Source organism: Octopus sinensis, linkage group LG2 (assembly GCF_006345805.1).
Source record: "Octopus sinensis linkage group LG2, ASM634580v1, whole genome shotgun sequence".
In the NCBI taxonomy this organism is placed as follows: domain Eukaryota; kingdom Metazoa; phylum Mollusca; class Cephalopoda; order Octopoda; family Octopodidae; genus Octopus; species Octopus sinensis.
In genome coordinates, this window is record NC_042998.1 from 108,086,301 (window position 1) to 108,099,586 (window position 13,286).

Sequence of the window (13,286 nt, forward strand, 5' to 3'; positions counted from 1 at the left end):
AGTCCCACTGCATTGGGCCAGTATATTCAATAGTCCCAGGTGACCAGAGCTTTGTAAGTAGATTTGGTAGATAGAAACTGCATGTATATATATATATGTGTGTGTGTGTGTGTATGTATGTGTGTGCAAGAGAGGCATCTGCATTGGTATGGTCATGTGTTACGTAAGAATGAAGACAGCTGTGTGAGGAAGTGCCACTTCCTAACTGTAGAAGGAAACTGTAGAAGAGGTAGACCCAGGAAGACATTGGATGAGGTAGTGAAGCATGACCTTTGAACATTGGGCCTCATAGATGCAATGACAGGAGACTGGGACCTTTAGAGACATGCAGTAATTGAGAAGACTCAGCAACTAAATTGAGATCATAGCCACACATGCCTGGCTCTGTTAAGCATACTCCTGATGTGTTGGATGATATGATATGCTTGAGAAGACCTGCTGAGTCCCATGTTGGTGGCATGTAAAAAGCACCATCTGAACGTGGTCAATGCCAAGTTCACCTGACTGGCTCCCATGCCAGTGGCATGTAAAAAGCACCCGCTACACTCTCAGAGTGGTTGGCATTGGGAAGGGCATCTGGCTGTAGAAACATTGCCAGAACAGATTGGAGCCTGGTGCAGCTGCTGGTTCTGCAGACCACAGTCAAACTGCCCAACCCATGCCAGTATGGAAAACGGACATTAAACAATGATGATGATATGAGAGAGAGAGAGAGAGAGAGAGAGAGAGAGAGAGAGATCCAGAGATGCCTAATACAGAAAACATGTAGTAGCACTCAAATGATTTGAACTTACACTCCAAAGACATTATCGAGGACTAAGTCAGTGAGGTAAAGAGTGGCTGTAAGAGGAATCCAGGTGAACTGATATGGAGATAGTGATGCAAATAAACACACTTGGGCTTGAAACATAAAATATACATACATGCATGCATACATACATACATATAAATATATATAGGGATATATACGTAGAGAGAAGCAAAAACTGAAAATATTCTTCAGATGAACACTCATGCATAATCATATAAATATTCATATACTTACAGAACAAATTTGTTTGGAGTACAAAAAACACAGAAAACTAAGGGGAGAGGGCATGGCATTTCAGGTCTGATAGCTGTTTCTGGAGGCTCAAAATTATAATATTGGCAGATGGAATGTGCAAAAAGTGAAAGATATGCAACCAATAGTAGATGCATATAAATATTACTATAAAGCCAGACTGCATCTTCAGGATGGAAAGATTGGCAACTAGTAATTACTATTGATCCCAGTATTTGTCTGGTACTTTCGATAAAATATCGGAGATGATCAACCACACATTCAATTCTATACCACATATTTCTAATCTACAAATCAACCATAACAAGGTATTTTCAATCTCTGATATATATCATTCTGCTGTGAACCATTTCTCTTCTATTGTTACTTTACAGATTATAGTCAAGTCTGTTACTCACTGGACTCATTCTGAGATTCTTCACAGTCGTTATTTCTCCTCTTTAAACATTATACCAAGCCTTACAAACTGTCCTTCATTTTGAGGATTCCAATAATGTAGAATCATCTTTTCACTCTAATTCTTCAAGTTCCATGTTAAATGTTAAAATCAGTATTATGACACCATCTTACTAATAGCTAAATAAGCTAGGTTAGATCTTTCTTATTCGAACTAAACAACAACAACAATGACAATATACCATTAATTTACAGATGTCTGCTTGCATAATTAACTCTGTAAAATTAATTAACTAACAATTCTTTATCAGAAGAGAAACATTTTAAATAAATAAAACAAAACTAAAATAAAAATTTAAATTACAATAAATTTAAGAAACAGAAAATATAAAAAAAAAAACCTGGAAATCATGCACACTAACACAAAATTGTAAGAACCCCAATATAATCACACACATGCACATGTATGTGTTTATTGTAAAATATATATATATATACACACACACACATATACATACATGTACACACACATATATACAAGGATATCTACACATACACACATTATCTTTTCTCTCATTTCTTCCATGTTATCTCATTCTTACCTATCCAATCTCCCTCCATCCATTCCCAGCTTGCCACTTCATGTTTCTAGTGTATCCCCATACTGCTCTTACCTTTCTGCTCACCAAGTGAGTGAATATATTCTTTTTACTCTTCATAATTTGCCTAAGGACATTTAATCATGTTTTTCCTTCCATGTCATACTTGTTGCACTTTTGCATTGTGTTTTGCCAGTTGTAGTTTCATTGCAATTGAATAATGCTTTATTTTATTGAAAAACTTGTTTTATCTAATTTCATCAAATTCCATTTTCCTTTTTATTCTAGCTACTAGTCTTAACCATAATTTCTTTCCCTGTCCTTGCTTTTTCTGTTCCAGTCACCAAGACTTCAATAAGTTTTTGGCTTGTCTCTATTGTATCAATAACCTTACAGCTATACTGAATAGATTGTTGATGCTACTAAGACAGCAGTTCTAGCTCAAGGTATTGAAATAGCTAGAATATTTGGTGAGATAGCTAATGAGGACTAAATTTTGATTTGCTGTGTAATTTATATAATTTTGTTGTTTGTACCCATTACTTGATACACAAACATTCACTAAGGAAAATATATCATTGCTTGGAAAATAAACAATGCAGTTGATGATCAATTTCTTGAATGAAAACCATGATAATTCTGCATAAATTTATCATTTCAATCATCACCATCATCATTTAATTCCATTTTCCATGCAGGCATGGGTTGCTTGGTTTGACACAATGTATATATTATTTTTAACAAACATACCTATTTCAGTCACAGCAACACAATTCTGTTGGTATATATATATACATATTAGCAATGTGTATATCTTACTTGAAGCATATCTACTGTTGAAAGCCTTCTAAACTGTGGTATTTTTCTTGAGAAAGCATCACTTACAAGCAAAGATCATCCAGCAGGGGCATTGAGATTGTTAAATCCAGATTTCTGCTTCTTTGAGCTTCATCAGTAGCAAGTATTCACTGACACAATGTGCTAAGTGAAAATTGGCTACGAGCTGATTGAATTCAATTCAATATTGCTTGATAGCTTGCTTGAGCCAAATTAAATGATAAGCAGGGAGATGCATTAGATGAGGTGTGGAGACATGATGTGGAGACACATGCTAATTTCACTACATTGAAACCTCTAATGAAATAAACAATTATCATTGCTTCGACTCTATAGTAATAATCATTTTAATAATGCTCTAATAAATAAACTCATATAGACACAGGCATGGTTGTGTGGTCAGAAGTGTGGGCTTAGTCCCACTGTGTGGCACCTTGGGAAATTGTTTTCTATGACAGCCCCAGGTTGAGTATATTCTTGTGAGTGGATTTGATGGACAGAAATGAAAAGAAGCCCGTTGTATACACACCCACACACACATATATATATGAGGTGGTATCAAAATGTTCTCAGACTAGTTCTGTAGTGTGCCAACAGATGGCAACACATGGTTGCATGTACAGTGAGAGCTAGCAGTGACCTTCACGAGACAGTGTGCCAAGTGACATAAGTGACATTGCTGTGTTTACTTCGCAAGTTATGAAATTTATGCTTTTGTGATCATGTGCATGTTGTAGTCTGTGATTTTGTCATGAACAGGAACAAAGAGCCAATGTGAAACTTTGTGTTAAATTTCGAAAGTCTGCTACAGAGACATTGAGCATACTTCGGTAAGCTTACAGTGGCAAAGTTGTACGCAATGTTGTGAGAGACACTTAAAAAGTATAAAAATGTCCTTGGAAAACAATGAGTATCTGGAAGACCTGCCACAAGTGTCACTCCTGGAAATGTGGTATTGTGCATCGAGAATTCCACCCCTAGGACAAGACCGTCAATCAAGAGTTCTACTGTGATGTTTTGAAGTGTTTGAGGGAGGACATTTGATGAAAGCAACTGGATCTGTGGAGCGTGAAGTATTAGATTTTTCATGACAACAATGCACCTTGTCACTGGTTTCTCCTCATTTGTGAATTTCTCACCAAAACAACATGGAATCGCTTCTGCACCTGCCCTATTTGCTAGATTTAGCACCAGATCTTCCCCAAGATACAAAAATGCAGCTCAAAGGCTGCTGTTATAACACTGTAGTCAAGATCCAGAGTTAATTGCAGAAGGTCCTTGACTCGCTTAGGGAAAACAACTTTCAGGCTGGATTCCAGAAGTGACAAGAATGCTGGGACTAGTGTATTGCTGCATAAGGTGACTATTTCGAAGGATATGATGTTAAAACTTAAGGAAATAAGTTATTTTTTTATTAAACATAACTAGTCCTGCAACTTCTTGATACCACCTTGTATGTGAGCATGTTTTTGTATTTGTATTTGCCACCCTCACTGCTTGACAACAAGTGTTGGTTTGTTTATGTCCCCATAACTTAGCATTTTGGTAAAAAGAGACCAATAAAATAAGTACCAGGCTTAAAAAAAAGTAGTTTTGACAACTACACTCTCAGAATGGTTGGCATTACGAAGGGCATCCAGCTGTAGAAACATTGCCAGATCAGATTGGGGCCTGGTGCAGCCGCTGGCTCTCCAGATCTCAGTCAAATCGGTCAACCCATGCTAGCATGGAAAACAGTGGTTAAATGATGATGATGATGATGAAAAAAAGACATCAGTATTTCTTCATTTGCAAGGCCTCTTGAAAGTGAAAGTGAAAACTAGGTGGTTTAAAGATCAGTAAGTGGAAGTCAAAATGACACTATTAAAAAATGACAGACAGCAGGTTAGATACTATGGAAGTGTCTGGTATGAGGTTGTCATTACTGAAGTGAGATCCACCAAATATTTTAATTAAATTCCTATGTTAGCAAAGAATAGCTATTAACCTCTCAGGTGTACTGAAAGTTAACAGACGAGACAATGATAAGCAACAAATACATGAGATGCAGATACTGTTCTGCAAAGTGATGGTGTCCTTCATTACATTTGACTTAGTCCTGGTTGTTATGAGAATGTAAAGCTTAGTGAAGACTTGCATCCTACAGATTGATACCTGTGGAGATTTATCAATAGCGTTTGTTGTAAGAAACTGTCATTGCAAACACATTTTTTCCAAAGAAATTCTATCTCTTGCAAGTAATTGAGCTCCTGCATTATTGGGTGTATGACATGACGTGCATTAAAGTAATAGCTCATAAAACACTTCCATTTTTTCTGACAAAGGAAAAACACTTATTTTTTGACCTGGAAAACACATACATTTGGCAACATAAATACTTTCACTTTCATGTATCACTGGAAACGAAGAAGCACTAACTTTCCATATTTAAAAGGATGTTATTATAAATAGTAGAGAGAAATTCAATTATTTCATTTGAAAGTTTTCTGAAGAGAAGAAATAAGAGAAATAATAAAATCTAATGCTGTGTGTACACACGCCTGTGTGAGTGTGTGTGTGTGTGTGTGTGTGTGTGTGTGTGTGTGTGTGTGTATATATATATGTGTGTGTGTGTGTATGAATGTATATATATATTAATAAATGTTAACTTTTGCCCATGTATCCACATCTTTCTAGTTTATATATAAAACAAAAAAAAAACTCAAGAGCAAACAAAAAGAAACCTCTAAAAAACAATGAATTCATATATGCATATATCTATATTAATAAATGTGAATTTCTGTGCTTGTGTCCATGTAGATTTCTGGCTTATAGACATTCTCTCAGGGGAAGGGGTGGGGTGGTGCTACCTCTACAAATTGTAAATCAAGGTAGCCCTATGAGTGTTTGCTACTTTAGCCCACCAGCCAGTGGTACAGTTTTGGCCCACCCTGTAACACTTAGTTTTATGATCAGCAAAATTTGAACCAAGAAGCATAATAAAAATATAACTAGATATTGATATTGGTTGGAGAATTACATTTAATGTATTTGTTTTTCAAGTTTCTTGATATGAAATTGTGTGTTGAAACAGATATTGTTATATTTAGGGATGGACATAGCTTGTCACACATCCTGCGATCTCTTCAACAACTCTTTATTCCATGTGTCTTCTCTTGTTCTATTTATTTAATTTTGTCTTTCAGAATGACAAAGTGGAATAAGCAGAACAAGAGAAGACACATGGGATAAAGAGTCATTGAAGCAGTCAGAGGATGTGTAAGAAAAGAGCTTTGACAAAGAAACTAAAATCATAATAAAATAAAGCTGAACTGAAGACCATATATATATAGTATGTGTGTTTAATTGGCAAAATATGACCATCCCCAAGTATAACAATAATTATATTTAACCTATTCAGAAATTGAATGACAGGCAGTGGGAATAATATTTTTAGAACTCCTTTAACCTTTACATATGTTTTGATATAAAAAAAAACACTCTTCTGGTTAGTTTAGGATGACACCTCTGTGTAATCATCTTGTTGTTGATCAAATCCCTTCCCTTCAGATGAAATCCATGGAATATGAAGTGATAATCAGTTTCCTCCAACTGAATCAATTTTTCATGATGAAAATTTTTTTTTATATGATGAGTCAAATTATTTTTCTTTCAAGCAGTTTTTAGAATTTAAATTAGAATTTGTGAATGGCAAAAATTATATTTAAGCTGAAACATTAGAAAAATGGTACTTATCAATATCAAGATAGAAAGGGGGCAAAATCAAATTGAATATGAAGAGAATCAATATACTGAGAGAAAAAAATCAAAACCTAAGATAACAAAACCTTTAGATTCCAGTAAAGAGATAAGGAAAGTACCTGTGAAGTTTTAGACATAACAAATCACTCAAAATCAGTAATACTAAGGCTCCACTATTGTTCCTGTAGTTGGAGAATGAAGGGAGATGATGTAGAGTTGATAGGATCTTTTAGTCTTCTTGAAGACATTCAACCTCTCTAGAGCTGGTGCTATAATAAAGAACACCCAATACACTGAAGTGGCTGATGATAACTCCCTATTAAAACTGATTTGGACTAAAACAATCAGTTCATCTAAACCAGCATAGAAAAAGTACATAATATAATGATGCTGATGGTAATATCTATTCTGTTGCCAAAAAAAAAAAAAGAAGCAGATTAAAATGTTCTAATATATCACCTTCCTTCTTTATTGATATATATGTCTGTGTTTCTTTATTGATATATATGTTTGTGAGTAAGATGACATCATGATTTATTTACATTTCATGCATGACACAAAATTACTTTTCTGTATTGATATCATTTTTCAATTTTCAAGCTTTCAGTTACCAGAACTGAAGTGAAACCTACATTAGGTAAAAGGAAGCTTAACACCACAATGTACAATTTTCACTAACATTGGAAACTTTGAATTTTAGTGAGATAATGATTATATTTGTTTTCCATGACACCACGAATTAGATGAATATAATATAATAAATGCATACATGTGTTTTTGTGTGTGTTTGTGTGTGTGTGCACAACAGTGAATAAGTGAAAATCTGAGATAAATTTAAAGTTGTTTGGCCTTTTATGAAACTTTCAACAGATAAAATTATATCTTGTTATTCTTGTTGTGCATTGAAAAATAAAGGGAACTGTGCTGACATGTTTCATGTTTGTTGGCCACTCAAAGAACTTGTATCCCCTAATTCCACAGCCCATGGAAGGAACATATACCAAAGAGCTATTTAAATCAAACACAAACAAGAAATAAGGTGTAACATCATCATCATTTAACATCCGTTTTCCATGCTAGCATGGGTTGGACTGTTTGACCGGGGTCTGGTAAGCCATGGAGGCTGCACCAGGCTCCAGTCTGATTTGGCAGTGTTTCTACAGCTGGATGCCCTTCCTAACGCTAACCACTCCGTGAATGTAGTGGGTATTTTTTATGTGTCACCGCAGGCTGGCAAACGGCCACAATCGGTTGGTGCTTTTATGTGTCACCGACACGGACGCCAGTCAGGTGACGCTAGTAACTGCTACGCTCAAACGGTGCTTTTACGTGTTACCAGCACTGGTGTCTTAACTACAATTACCATTCGAATTTTTGATGTTGACGAACTTGACTCAACAGGTCTCCTCAAGAACAGCAGGTCACTCTACGATCCAAGGTTAGCACAGCAGGCTGTTCTGCGAGCATGAACTCACTTCATTTGTCGGGTTTTCGAATCCTCAAGAACAGCGAGTCACTCTATGATCCAAGGTTAGCACAGAAGGCCGTCTGCTAGCTTCATTTCTTTCAAGCCTACGCATGTCCTCCGCAGTCACAGCTCACGTTTCACTGCCTTGAAGCATGGCAGTTCGCACACATGCATCGCACAACCTACCTTTCACTCTTAGTGAGAGACCCTTTGTCGCCAGTAGGGGGAGAAGCTTCCAAAACTTTGCCCAAGCTATTCTTATTCTAGTGGTAACGCTCTCTGAGCATCCACCCCTGCTACTAACTTGGTCACCTAGGTAGCAGAAACTATCAACTACTTCTAGTTCCTCCTCAAGGAGTGTAATGGAATCTGTTTTCTGAGTATCAATTGCCCCTGTGCATCTGCCGCACACGAAAGCTATCTTCTCGGTTAATTTCCCTTTGATATTGCTGCACCTCTTATGTGTCCATAGCTTGCACTGGGTACATCTTATGGAGTTTTAACACCTTTTCCACAGATCGAGCAGGGCCACCTACCTGAAGAGGTGTGTGGTGAGTTTGCCTTCCTACTTACAAGAACTTTGGTCTTTGCTACATTGACTCTAAGGCTTTTTGATTCTAAACCTAGCTTCCACACATGAAATTTCTTTAGCTCTGGTAGCGATTCTGCTACAAGGGCTAGGTCATCGGCATAGAGGAGCTCCCAGGGACAACCCATCTTAAATTCCTCTGTTATTGCCTGGAGGACTATGATGAATAGAAGGAGGCTGAGCCTTAGTAGACGCCAACTTCTACCCTGAATTCTTCACTGTACTCATTGCCAATTCTAACCTTACTACTAGCCTCTCTGTAGAGAGCTTGTACAGCCCTTATTAACCATTCGTCAATCTCCAGTTTCCCCATCGCCCACCAGATAAGGGATCATGGGACCCTATCAAAGGCTTTCTCCAAGTCCACAAAAGCTAAGTATTTCTCCTGCAGTTGTCGAACCATGAATATGGCATCAGTGGTGCTTCTGCCAGGCACAAAACGAAACTGCATCTCATCTAGGCTAACTCTCTCCCTAATGAGATGGGTTATGACCCTCTCTGTGACCTTCATCACCTGATCCAACAGTTTAATACCCCTGTAGTTATTTCTATCTAGAGCATCACCTTTACCCTTGTAGCAGTTGACTATGGTGCTGCTACGCCAATCATTGGGAATGACTCCATCTTGAACTACTTGGTTTACAATGTGGGTGACTAGGCTGTAGCCCACATCACCAGATGTTTTAAGCATCTCAGCAGTGATTCCTGATGGGCTGGGGGCTTTTCCTGGCTTCATTCCCTTAATTACCTTAACTACTAGGGAGCTGTCTATTCGGATAGCTGGTCCCTCTACTAGGTCAACATTTGGCAGGCTATCCTCCTCCCATTCATTCTCCACATTCAGCAGTCTCTCATAGTGGCTTCTCCAAGCCTCTTTCTTTTCAAAATCACAAAAAGCAAGTGCCCCATCATCCATTCGAATGCATTTCTCCCCTGTGACATCACAATTTTCTCTCACACACTGTCTTGCAATCCGAAATACCTCAGCTCTTTGTTCCTCACGTCTCTGGACATTGGCAAACTTCTTTTCTGCTACACTCTTGGCTATGTATACCTGCTGCCTAGCCTCCCTTCTGGCTACCTGATACCGTTCCCTGCTACCCCCATCCTTTCATGCTTTCCAGGCCTGTTTCTTTGCCCTGATGGCCTTGTCTACTGTACTATTCCACCACCACGTAACTCTAGGTCTGGAAGGGACTTTGCACCAGCCACAGACCTGGTCTGTGGCGCTCAGTAAGCTGTCCCATAGGAATTTCCAGCTACCTTCAATGTCCGACATCTGTAGCTCCTCCTCCCTCTCCTCAAATTTCTTGATGAGGATGTCCCTAAATCTCTGACCATGTGAAGGGTTCTTTAGCTTCCAAATCCTTCTTTTTTGGATTGGTTTGCTTCTTGGTATCCTTCTGACCTCGAGCCTAAAGTCACTAATGACTAGCCTATGCTGGGGGGTACATTCTTCACCCAGGAGGGTCTTTGCATTTAAGAGCAACCCTGCGTCCCGCTGTCTGGTGAGGATGAAATCAATCTGGCTAGAAGAGTCTCCTGATTGATAGGTTACCAGGTGGCTGTCTGGCTTCCTGAAGTTAGTGTTGCAGATTAGAAGGTTACATGCATCACAGAATTCCAGTAGCCTAGTTCCCTCATCGTTTCGAGTGCCAATACCACGGCCACCGTGTACCCCAGTGTAGATACCTGCTTCCCGCCCGACATGCCCATTAAAGTCTCCAGCCACAAAGATGTGGTCATTGCCACTCGTCTTTGAGGTAGCCTGTAGAAGGGTGTCATAAAAGTGGTCCTTCTGATCATTTGGCAGCCCTGCATGTGGGGCGTAGGTGGAGATGATAGTAACTGTGCTATTCAGCATTACTAGCCTAAGCTTAAGTACTCTATTGCATACCCTAACAACCTCTATAACCTTATCCACCCATTTCTCTGAGAGGAGAATGCCTACACCCCCTATACCATCCATGTTACCTTGCCAGAAGAATTTGTACCTATGTGCCTTGCCTGTGAGGACCCTAGCTGAAGCTCCTCTCCATCTTACCTCTTGTACACAGCATACATCAACCCGTCTCCTTTCAAGCATCTCCACAATCTCACTAGCCTTACCTTTCATTGTGCCAACATTAACAGTGCCACCTCTGAAAACTGGGAAGGAAATGTGGGGTGAGGTTTGGGGCAGAGGGATGTTATTCAGCACCTGAAAAGAGGGTTGTTGTGGTGGTGTTGGTTTGTTTGGCATGCTTAATCCTTTCTCTTTTTCTTTCCACCTCTCTTCCAACCTGACAACATTCAAGCATGTTAAGGACGTTGCCCCTACCGGCGGTAGGAGCTGGTGTTAGTAGCATAAGTATTAGTGTCATGAGCGATGCAGATACATGCAGGGTAGCAGAATGGCAAATGGATACTCCAATGTTAGGTTACGAGGGTGTCGGCTGAAAATGTTGCCTTGCGTGGGTAGAGGGGGATTGCAGGGATAAAGGAGGGTACCACCAACGAGGAAGATTCAGATGAAAAAAAAAGGTCATTCCTATATATACACAAGCACACCCACACTCAGAAATAGGTACACATGGCAGCCAATAGCTTTCTGCCCCACTTCACTACATAAGGCCAGGGGAGGAAGATAAGGAGAGGGAAGAGATAAAGGAAGAGAAGGGGAGAGGAATAGAGGGAGAATAGAGTGCAGGAGTATAGGGAGCAGCACCATTGAAGGAGGAATTCCGAAAGAGATAACTTTGGAGGTGGTAACAAATTAAGAGAGCCCATGAAGCATGTGTGAGAATAGACAACTGTTATAGTGGTGGGAGAAGGGATATCCGGTACAGGTGGAGAAGGGATATCCGGTACTGGTGGAGAAGGGATATCCGGTACTGGTGGAGAGGGTGGGCAAGGGCGCGTGCACTGTGAACAGGGGTGGGGGACAAGGACGGGCATGCCGCGAACAGTGGGGGGGGGTCAAGGGCGGGCGCGCTGCGAACAAGCAAGTTTGCTTTGGGACGATATTCTAATAGAAGTGGAATTAAACAGTGCGGGAACGAGTAATTTACTTAACGAAATTCTAGAAATTAATTTTATCTGGTGGGGGGCATTGCCGATAATTAGCACTTGGTAGAAAAAAGAAACATACAAGCTGATTAGTAATTAAACATTTAAGGTATTAATGGTGAAATGAAACCAAGAATGGGAAAATGAGATAGAAGAAAGAAATAGTCTTAGCTCAGCGTCTCGGACATCGTTCGGCTATGCTAATTTGCAATTAATGCTCTTATTGGTGATAAGATTAAATAATTAGTAAATATTTCTGCTGGCAACTAAGGGCCTCTCACTTAGGATTAAAGGTAAACTGTACGATGCATGTGCGTGAACATGGGCCATGACTGCTGAAGACATGCGCAGGCTTGCAAGAAATGAAGTTAGTATGATCTGCTGGATGTGTAATGTCAGTGTGCATACGTAGCAGAGTGTGAGCACCCTGAGATAAAAGTTGGACATAAGAAGCATCAAATGTGGTGAGCAAGAGAGACGACTGCACTGGTATGGTCATGTGTTACACATGGATGAGAACAGCTGTGTGATGAAGTGCCACACCATAACTGTGGAAGGAACCTGTGGAAGAGGTAGACCCAGGAAGACATGAGATGAAGTGGTGAAGCATGACCTTTGAACATTGAGTCTCACAGAGGCAATAACAAGGGACTGAGACCTTTGGAGATATGATCGCAGCCATGGCTGATGCTAGTGTTGCAAGTCCGGCTCATTTAAGAGAACCCTTGATTCATTGGGCGATATGATATGCTTGAGAAGACCTGTTGAGTCAAGTAAAACCAAATTCGTAGTTGTGGCCAGTGCCCCCTGACTGGTTTCTGGTGGCACTTAAAATGCATCATCTGAACATGGCCGATGCCAGTACCGCCCTGACTGACTCCTGTGCTGGTAGCATGCAAATAGTATTATCTGAATGTGATCGATGCCAGAGCCACCTGACTTGCTCTCGTGCCAGTGGCACGTAAAAGGCACCATCTGAACGTGGCTATGCCAGTACCCACTGATTGGCTCCTGTGCCAGTGGCACATAAAAAGCACCCACTACACTCTCAGAGTGGTTGGTGTTAGGAAAGGCATCCAGCTGTAGAAACATTGTCAGATCAGATTGGAGCCTGGTGCAGCCGCTGGCTCTCCAGACCTCAGTCAAACTGCCCAAACCCATACCAGCATGGAAAATGGACGTTAAACGATGATTTTGATGATGATGATGATGATGATGAACAGTTAGTATTAGAAAACCAAAGAAGAATTTAAAGTAGTTAAAAATAGAGTTGTTTAGCCTTTCATAGTGGGCAGAAGAAGGATGCTTTGTATTTCCTTTATTTTACTGTGTACAAAGAGAATAACAAAATATATTCACATTTGTTTAAATTTCCACAACACACACACACTGATTTTTTAAATATTTATTTGAGTGCACATAGCATGGAAGTGCACTTCCTTAAGGATTTCTTGAGTCAGTCCTGCTTCATTTTTACTGGGCTTCAATGTACTGAAGCTTTCTAATTACAGATAATGGATTTTGAACTTAGGATGCACAGAGCTG

The 13,286-nt window shown here is 39.6% G+C and overlaps 1 protein-coding gene and 1 long non-coding RNA gene across 11 annotated transcripts in view; one reads left to right on the forward strand and one right to left on the reverse strand.

Annotated features, from left to right (window-relative positions):
* The window catches only part of LOC115225588 (coiled-coil domain-containing protein 171), a 268,237-nt gene that overhangs the window by 190,073 nt on the left and 64,878 nt on the right, over positions 1-13,286 (reverse strand). The window lies entirely within an intron of this gene.
* Positions 1-13,286, forward strand: part of LOC118761142 — a 34,194-nt gene that overhangs the window by 9,871 nt on the left and 11,037 nt on the right. Inside the window, exon 2 of the long non-coding RNA XR_004997173.1 lies at positions 6,081-6,151. This is a non-coding gene — a long non-coding RNA (uncharacterized LOC118761142). The remainder of the gene's footprint in view (positions 1-6,080; positions 6,152-13,286) is intronic.